This window comes from Drosophila tropicalis, unplaced genomic scaffold, assembly GCF_018151085.1.
Source record: "Drosophila tropicalis isolate 14030-0801.00 unplaced genomic scaffold, ASM1815108v1 contig_631, whole genome shotgun sequence".
NCBI lineage: Eukaryota > Metazoa > Arthropoda > Insecta > Diptera > Drosophilidae > Drosophila > Drosophila tropicalis.
Genome location: NW_027173111.1, coordinates 484605 through 493940, shown reverse-complemented (window position 1 = coordinate 493940; position 9336 = coordinate 484605). Strand labels below are relative to the sequence as shown.

Here is a 9336-nt window from a genome sequence, read left to right as displayed (position 1 = left end):
CGACAGAGAATACATATGTGTGTGATCATGCATGCATTGAGTTGTGCTACAATTATTTCAACAGGTACAATGACACAGACCAATTTACATTTGATTTAAAGATGAATCGCGTAGACCAAAGCATATTTAAGGCTGAAAATTGTGCAACAAAGAGGCAGCTTCTTAGCTTGGTCATGTCTATCTACGATCCATTAGGTATGTTAGCCGACTTGACGATTCATATAAAAAAATTGATTCAGGATGTCTGGCGGTCAGGTATTCACTGGAATGATTTGATCCCAGAATAATTATTTATTCGTTTTAAAAATTGGGTCCTACAAATCGAAAATGTAAAGAGGTTTAAATTAAACAGATGTTACTTTCGACATTTTATTTCATCTAAAGCTAACATAGAATTGTATATTTTTGTAGATGCTAGTGAATAAGCCTTTGCTGCAGTTGTTTGAATAATACTTGATGGATTTATCGAAACAATTTTCGTCGCGGTTTTAGGTACCAGACTAATATGATACTGGAAAGTCATACTAATAACGTGCAGAAATATGTATTATGGTCAGATTCAAACACTGTTATAGCCTGGATTCAATCAGATCATCGAAAATATAAACAATTCGTGGCCCACCGTATAAACGAAATACTGGAAACAACAAATGAAAATGATAGGCGTTGGGTTCCAACAGATTTAAATGCTGCCGTTAAAGCCACGAGAACAAAAGTAAAAATTAAGTATGAACCGGACAATATTTGGACAAGAGGCCCCGAACAGAAAAACATCTTAGTTGAAAATTATTCGACTGAACAGAAAAAGTGTATTTTTAACATTTTCTGTTGTAAATATTATCGACCTAGACAGATTTTATAAATATTTGCAACTGAAGCGAACTGGATATTGAGATTTAAACAACGGATATTGAAACCCCAACATGGTGATAATGATGTAACAACACTTTGCGAGATGGAGAAAATACATTAGTAAAAATCATGCAAAGGGAAGTCTATCATAGAGAACTAGGTGATCTACAAACAAATTCAGGCGTGCCAAAAGACAGTAGCATCTTCTCTTTAACTCCTACGATGAACGCAGACGGGATCTTAGTGGTCAACGGTAAGCTTGATTGTGCAACATCATTATCGCAAAGTGATCGTCAACCTATCATATTACCCAAAAAACACAAATTATCTGATTTAATAGTAACATCGTATCGCGAAAGATTTCATCATAAAAACGATGAACTCTTTATCGGTGAGACTCGTCAAAAATTCTGGGTTATTTGTATGCGAGCCGCTGTAAAAAGGTCTAAAACGGTTTGCCAGTTTTGTAAAAATAGAAAAATACAGCCGCAGGCAACTCTGATGATACTTCCTTACCAAAGACCACTTTCCTACGTAGGACTCGACTATTCTGGGCCAGTTACTGTAACAATCGGCCGCCGACATGAAAAAAGATGGGTAGCTCTATTTACTTGCCTTACCATAAGACCTATACACTTGGAAGTAGCAGCGGATTCGTCTACAGACGGATGTATTTTATATTTTGGAAACTTCGTATACAGACGTGGTATACCAATCAGAATTCGATCGAACATGGGAACATATTTTGTTGGAGCTGATCGTCTAATAAGGGAAGTCAAAGACCTTTTTGACTGGAAGTACATCGCCAAAGAGATGGCAAATAAAGGCATAGAATGGAAGTTTAATTGTCCAGCAAACGCAAGTTCATGAGGCTGTTGCCTACGCCTATTTCAGTCAGTTAAAAAGATTTTGGTAAAAACGTTGCAAGACAAGGCGACCCAGGTTGAAACACTTAGAAGTTCGCTTATCGAAGACGATCCAGGTCCACTAACGCCTAATCATTTCCTGCTTTGCACAACCAATTCGACACAAGCCCCTGAAGAGGAAGACAACTTTTGTCATGGAAAGCAATATAGAATTTGTCAATAATTAAAAAATACGTTTTGGAAACGATGGGTAAGGGAAAGCAAAGCGAACAAAGTGGTTCGCACCGATTCGACCTATGACTATGGGTCTCCCATAGTCATAATAAGTGACGAAAAATAACCAAGGACTAGCTGAGTTTTTTTTTTTTTTTTTTTTTTTTTTATGGAATTTCTGTTTTTATTTATTTTTTTGTTGATGTCTTTGTTGATAGTAGCAAAAAAGTAACATATCCAGCAAATTCACATTTAAAGACGACGTCAAATGCTACAGCTTACTTTTTCTTGGACACACCGACAGTGCGACCACGACGACCAGTTGTCTTGGTGTGCTGACCACGGACACGGAGACCCCAGCAGTGACGCAGACCGCAATGGGAGCGGATCTTCTTCAAGCGCTACAAATCATCACGGAGCTTGGAATCTAAGTTGGAGGATGCCAGCTGCGAGTATTTGCCATCAATGATGTCCTTTTGTCTGTTAAGGAACCAGTTGGGCACTTTGTATTGCAGGGGGTTTGTGATGATGGTCACCACCTTGTCAACCTCCTCCTCGGTGCACTCACCGGCACGCTTGGTCAAATCAACATCGGCCTTCTTCAACACAATGTTGGAGTAACGGCGACCCACACTCTTGATGGCAGTCATGGTCATGGTTCCTTCCTTACCATCGATGTTCGTTTTCATGATACGAAGAATGTGCTGGAACTTCTCAGGGATGACGAGAGACATTTTAATGATTTGCACTTCTAAATTAATGCAAGTAAATCAGTACTCGAACAACTTGTCGAACACGCACCACGGGTAAAAAAGAAGGATCGTGAAAGTTATTCCAGCCAGATATGGGATAATTCGAGTGGTCGAAGTAAAAACAAATGCTGGAATTCTGAAACGACCAGTGTCTAAGCTTGCTGTATTAGACGTTTTGGATAAAACTCCCGAGTAGTTTTACGGTAGGCGGGATGTTGTAGAGGCGGTATGTTGTTCCCTTTAGATTTAGTATGTATCGACTTAAATGCAACCCTGACTTATCGAGGCAGAGACCAGCTCTAAAAAGTGAATCGAGGAGTCAGTTCAGAAGAAAATTGTACAGGAACGAGGCCATGGGCCTTAGGGCTGTATACATATTGATAAACTTTTTAATTTGTTGTACTTAAGAACCACCATCATAATCTGAACTCAGTTTCTGATAAAAAAGTTTAAATCAATTCGCGCTAAATGTTCTATTTTTTATCGGTAAAACTTTTAGGTGTTAAAGTAACGCGTGGTCGAGACATTCTTGACGTTAACATCTAATCTATAAAGATTGTTTAGTCTATTAAGATGATATTTTTGTTTATTTCACCTCATTAGAAGAACATTTGGCATCACTATAAAAAGTCTTTGCGCTACGCTAATATAAAACGACAATTAGATAAATGGGAGTTCCTAAAAAAAGAAACAGAATTTTTAGGTCACGTCATAACCACAGAAGGAATCAGACCAAACCCAGACAAAGACAAAGCTATTCTAAAATATTCAACCCGAAAGCCCCGAAAAAATAAAAATCATTCTTAGGCTTATGCGGATTCTACCGTAAATTCATTCGAAATAATTAAAGAAAGGACCTAAGACTAAAGTAAACGACCCACATTATATTTCATCCTTTAAAAAATTAAAATGCCTCCTTATTAACGATCCTACACTTGCATATCCCGAATTTAAAATATCAAAGAAGCAAACATCGGCTATGCCGAAGTTTATATACCTTTGCAGTCCTCGGCAATAATATTTTTACATTTTGAAATTTGTTTCCCTGCAACTCAATTCATCAATATACAAACAAAACAATTTTACTGCTTTTACTACAATTTGTTCTTCTTCTTTCTTCATTCCCAAAGCAACTCACGCATACACATACAGTTTATGTCAATTTATTATACTTGTTCGCCCATCAGTCATATGCATCCTATTAACAATTTTTTTGCCCGGTATAGAGGATGGAAAGACAGGAGATCACTGCGTTGATCGAATAGGGAAAGTTAGGGGGAAATAATCAAAAAACATATGCTTATTTACGTACAGATAAGAAAAAATACATATTAAGACAAATATTATTAAGGGAATGGTCTGGCCATCCTATTTAGCCAGCCCTAGTTGAGTCAGCTGACTCAATACATAATACATAAAAGTATGTATTAAGATGACGATGTTTTTAAGACGAAAAGCCGGAATAGTAAGAATTAAAGACTAACGACTAGAGTTAACTAAAAGAACGAAAGACATTAAACACTAATTAATTATATCTAGCATTATCTAAAAATTATTACTTATCTTAACATTAAATAAAATTATGCTAAAACTATAAACGGGTCTCTGTTTATTCGCCAATCAAAACCGCAGTCCCACATTATTATTATCATTATATAGTCATATCGATAACATAATACACGCATATGACAAAATATTCCCCTACGAAAACATAAAACATAAAAGGTTGAAGAAGATAGAAGAGTTAGATGCTAGTAAGTTATATAGCAAAATTCTTAACGAAGTAAGGGACATACAGAAGCAATGGATTAAGAAAAACGCTAATGCTAACCAGGAGATATTTATGGATAGAGCCCGACAGCTCCAGGCATATTTGGATAGGGTAACCAAAGATTTACGCACTTCAGATAATTCAACAGGCAATGAGACTATTGTTATAATAAAACAGAATGCGTGTGGTTGGTTGTGCAGTTTATTCGCGACCAACTTCTATTTGTCTCTCATTAACGCATCTCGTGAGAGAGTATACAAAGTTACATATATATATTCATATGTGTGTGATGATGCATGCATTGAGTTGAGAGAGAATTATTTCAACACCCTTCCTCAATGCAAGTATGTCCACAAATTTATCTTATACTTAACAAATTCGTAAACTCTACATGCTTCTTCTTCGCAAGACTCTTGGTTAGGATATCAGCTATCATTTTATTAGTAGACTTATACTTTAAAATAATCTGACCATCATTAACTACTTGTCTAACAAAATGATATCTAATGTCCACGTGCGTCGTCCTTGAATGGTGTACCAGGTTCTTAGCCAATTGCTGCGCGCTGCAAGGTGTTCATTATTGGGGTCCTGGTTACGTTGAGCCAACTTCGATACTGAGTGGAGAATATCTGGTCTAGTAGTCATTGACTGATAAAGAGATGCATCAACCCTTTTACACTCCATTTTATCGCAGGCTACCTGATACCCTGCTTCTAACGGTATTGCAGCTGGTCCCTTGTCAACAAATTCAAACGCTGCCATTATAGCTGACTTAATCCTGTCATATCCGATTTCTCCTGGCATCCTATGAGAAGATCGTCTACATAGACAAGGATTAGAGATAGATTACCTTTTGCTTGCTGTTTGTATAGACATGGTTCATTGTCGCAAGGTATGAAACCATTAGCTCGCAAAACACTATCGAGTTTGGAGTTCCACTCCCGTCCATATAACGCCTTTTTTAACAGAAGTACCTTGCTTTTGTCTTCAGTTGCGTATCCTTCGAGCTGCCTCATGTATACGGTATCGCCCAAATCCCTGTTTAAGTAAGCCGTGCATACATCCATCTGGTGTAGATACAATTTTAACAGCGCTGCTAGGGCCAAGATGAAACGAACTTTTTTAAACGACACGCTTTACACTGTAGACCCACTTGCAGCCAACAGGTTTATACCGTTCCGGTAACGTACTAAGCTGCCAAGTGTGATTTGATATCAAAGAGTCATACTCCTTTTGCATAGCCTCACGCCACTCCGAAGCCAACGGACTACTAAGCGCCTCATCATAGGTCTCTGGAATGTTCACCTCACTTGTAATCAATGCGCTTAAAATGTTGAACTGCTTTTTTTGGTCTGCTAGGCCTTGCAGTTCGAATCAGCTTCGGCCTGCCGGGTCCAACACATTGTTCAACCACAGGTTCTGCCATTTCATGTTCAACTGCCATGTCGAAATCCTCGCTATTGCTGCCCTTCTCGTTGACCTCTGTATTAGACTCATCTGTACTGCTCAAGTGATCTGCTGCATCAACAGATCCTGAATCCTGATCATCCGTATATGGAAAATCAAACTTGACGATATCACCATTCGAATCGCCATTGCCAAAACGCTCGTCGAACAAAACGTCTCGCTTCTCAACAACTTGCCTGGTTTCGGCGTCGTACAACCGATACCCTTTCGCATTTCGAGACTAACCAACCATTCGGTATTCTTTGCCCTTTGGATAAAACTTGCCCTTATGATGTCCTTTGTCCAGTGCCACTGCAATAGACCCAAAAACTTTTAAATGACTTATGGATGGTTTCTTACCATTCCATGCTTCCATTGGAGTCATAGAGTCACCGTTCTGCTGCGGCGTGTATGGTACCGTGAGCTGCCGCAATATTCCATTGCCCTTGAGAAACTCGTCAAACGATTTATTGACGCACTCGCACTCGCCATGTTTTTAAACTCGACAAACTCTCCAAATACTTCATCCTTTCCCTTCAGGAAATGTACAAATATGCGACAAGACCTGTCATCGATAAATGTCAAAAAAAAAAAAATCTGCTGCCTCCAAGGCTTTTTGTATCAAACGGACCGCAAACATCTGAATGCACCAGCTCCAAGATTTCCTTAGCTCTGTTCTTTGTCGAATCTGGAAATGGCTGTACTGTGATCTTGTAAGTATACGTGAAACCATATTCACTCGCCCTTTCCTTCAGCCGGAAGAAAGTTATTATCAGCCAAAACAATTTTCTCTGAATGTTTCTCAAATTTTGAAAGCAAATCTCTGTTACAACACATAACACATGGTGGCGCCACTGTCCAGACACCAGTTCGATCGTTCCAAACATTTCGCGTCCAAAGCGTTCAGCAAACCTAACGATGACTGTACTGCCTTATTCGGGTTCGATGCAACTTTCCGACCGTTTACACTGGGACAATTTGCTTTAAAATGGCCTTTGCCGCCACACGCAAAACAGTTCCAAACTTTTTGCTTTTTCTTCCAATTGTCTCTCTGCATCGATTGCTTTTCCACCACTGTAAATACTTTTGCGCTCTCGATCGGTTTTTCGCTCTCTCTTTTGCGTTCTCCTTCTTCTCTCAGCTTTATGCATAACATGTCGAAACTCGGCAAACTGTCGCGCGTCTCTATGGCGACAACGAAATTGTCGAATTCGTCTGGAAGACTGGATAGCAAAATAATCGTTATAAGCTCGTCCAATATTTCAATTCCAACGCCAGAAAGTTTTTCCAAGATTTCCTCGAAATCCGACAAATAACTCGATATGCTTTGACCCTCCTGTATGCGTTTACTTAGCAATTTCTTGAAAAGTGCTACTTTTCTAACGGGTCCTCTGGGTTGATGAGCTTCCTGAAGCTTCTTCCAAGCCTCTTGCACAGTGCTTCACATGTCCCAACTGTGAAGTCTTGACGCTCAAGGTGATCATTGCCAATGCCTTCTGATCCAGCGTCGTCCATTCGGTGTTCTCCCCCGTAGTTGGCCTTGCCAATACGCCTGACGCCCCATTCCACTTTTCATATGGATGCAGCACGAGTCATAATTACTGTCCTCGAGTTTATCAATCTGATATACGGCCGAAATTTTACTCGTTTGTATACTATGTGAAAAAAAATGTTTAGAACACAGCGCGAGAACTAATTTCTTCCAGAAATTACCAGAACAACCACATAGGCACGTTGCCTGGGCCCATAACCGGTCATGATTTTGTGAACTAGAGAAAGTTCCATCACCAACTGTAAACGAAGAGGATGAAATGTTCGATAAACACTTTCTGTGTACGCACACCCACAACTCGGACGGAAAGAGTTGTAAGTAAAGAACATAACCCACAATTACAAGGACCACGCCCACTCACGATATCTGTCTGTCCTGTTTCCGCCGTGCAACTGTCTACGAACTTTGTTATTAGTTCGTTCATATCCCCGGAATATGCCTGCTTTTAGTACGTTACGTACTTGATAGTTTAGTTCTTTGTTACTGCCTCTGTGCCATCCTGTATAAAGTGCCGTCGTGTTTCCCGATTCCATTTGATGGACAATGGGTCGAGTGGTCGAAGTGACCACCGCAGAGGATGGTCAAGCCCGCCAGGCGAAGGTACAGACACAACTAGAGGCCACGACTAGAGTAAGTGAAATTTGTTGCAGAATTAAAAAGCTTACGCTGATCTTACTTGCGCACCAAGGGTCCATTTATGGATAAAGGCTTAAACTCTCTTAAACACTTGCCAATAATCGACAAGTACGGACTACTTAGGGTTGAAGGACTCTTGCACCACTCGAAATTATCCAAACAAAATGTCAACGTACTGGCAAGCTGATACCCAAATACGAACACGGTCAACCTACATCCTGGCTTCTCAAATTGATTTCTTTAGGATGATTGGTCTGCTAGACCACCTCTAGAAGTTACAGAATTGGATTTAAAATCAGATTGCTCAGAAAACTAAATGTAAAAATAATCATTTGAATTAGAAGGACTTAGACGCACTAAGCTAATAGAGCATACTATCGATGTCGGTTCAGCAGTTAAGAAAAAGTGATAAAATCCTGTCTTTTCCAGATCATGCTGCTGTGATAGAAATCGCGCTTCATTATATATGGTGTAGTGACCGTATTTGTCCTCAAAAAATATTTAACCATCAAACGAAGAGTTTTCTTTTTTAATCACCTGAGCTTAAATAAAGATAAAATCAGAGAGCGGTCACTCTAATAAGATCATGGTCAACTTAATAGCAGGGTTGAGTTTAAGCTTTAAGTACAGTTAACTGGTATCCAAGTCGCAACATTTGGGAAAAGGCCCGTTAGAAAGATTTGTTGGCGAATTCTTTTGCCAAGACAAGTGCGATAAGTTCTATAATAAATTTTGTGTTCGCGTGTCTAAAAAATCAGTTACCAGGCTATCTAGCCAATACTTGTAAAAGTTTTAGCAATAGTTGTTCGTCGATTCAAAGTGAAACTGTTAAAAGGTGGTATTTTATACATATTTGAGTGAGGTTATAATTCTCAGACCCATTAAACTAAAACCCTTTTTCGAATTTCCATTACTAGCGCTGAGAAAGCCTAGGCCTGGTATTTTTGTAAATGGAGTTGCGCAAACTGGTGGAACGACCGCCACATGGTTCACATACAGTGACTTAAAGTGCGAAAGGATGGTGATAAATTTCGGAGAAAACCTAAGATCTACATACATCGTTTTTTTTTTGAGAGAGCTGTCTAAGCTGATGATATATTACTCGTTGGTCATATGGTCAAGTAAATACGCTACCTCGCACATGTCTCTCATAGGCCAAACAATAACATAGAAAAACCAGAGGGTCCGGGCTTCGACCGCATCAAAATTTGTATACCCTTTGGCACAGTCATTAACAGATATATAAAA

At 39.3% G+C, this 9336-nt stretch overlaps 1 pseudogene; it reads right to left on the bottom strand.

Moving 5' to 3' along the window:
• Nucleotides 1-2129: 2129 nt before the first annotated feature.
• On the bottom strand, nt 2130-2727 carry LOC137578671 (small ribosomal subunit protein uS13-like; annotated as a pseudogene).
• Between the last annotated feature and the right edge of the window lie 6609 nt (nt 2728-9336).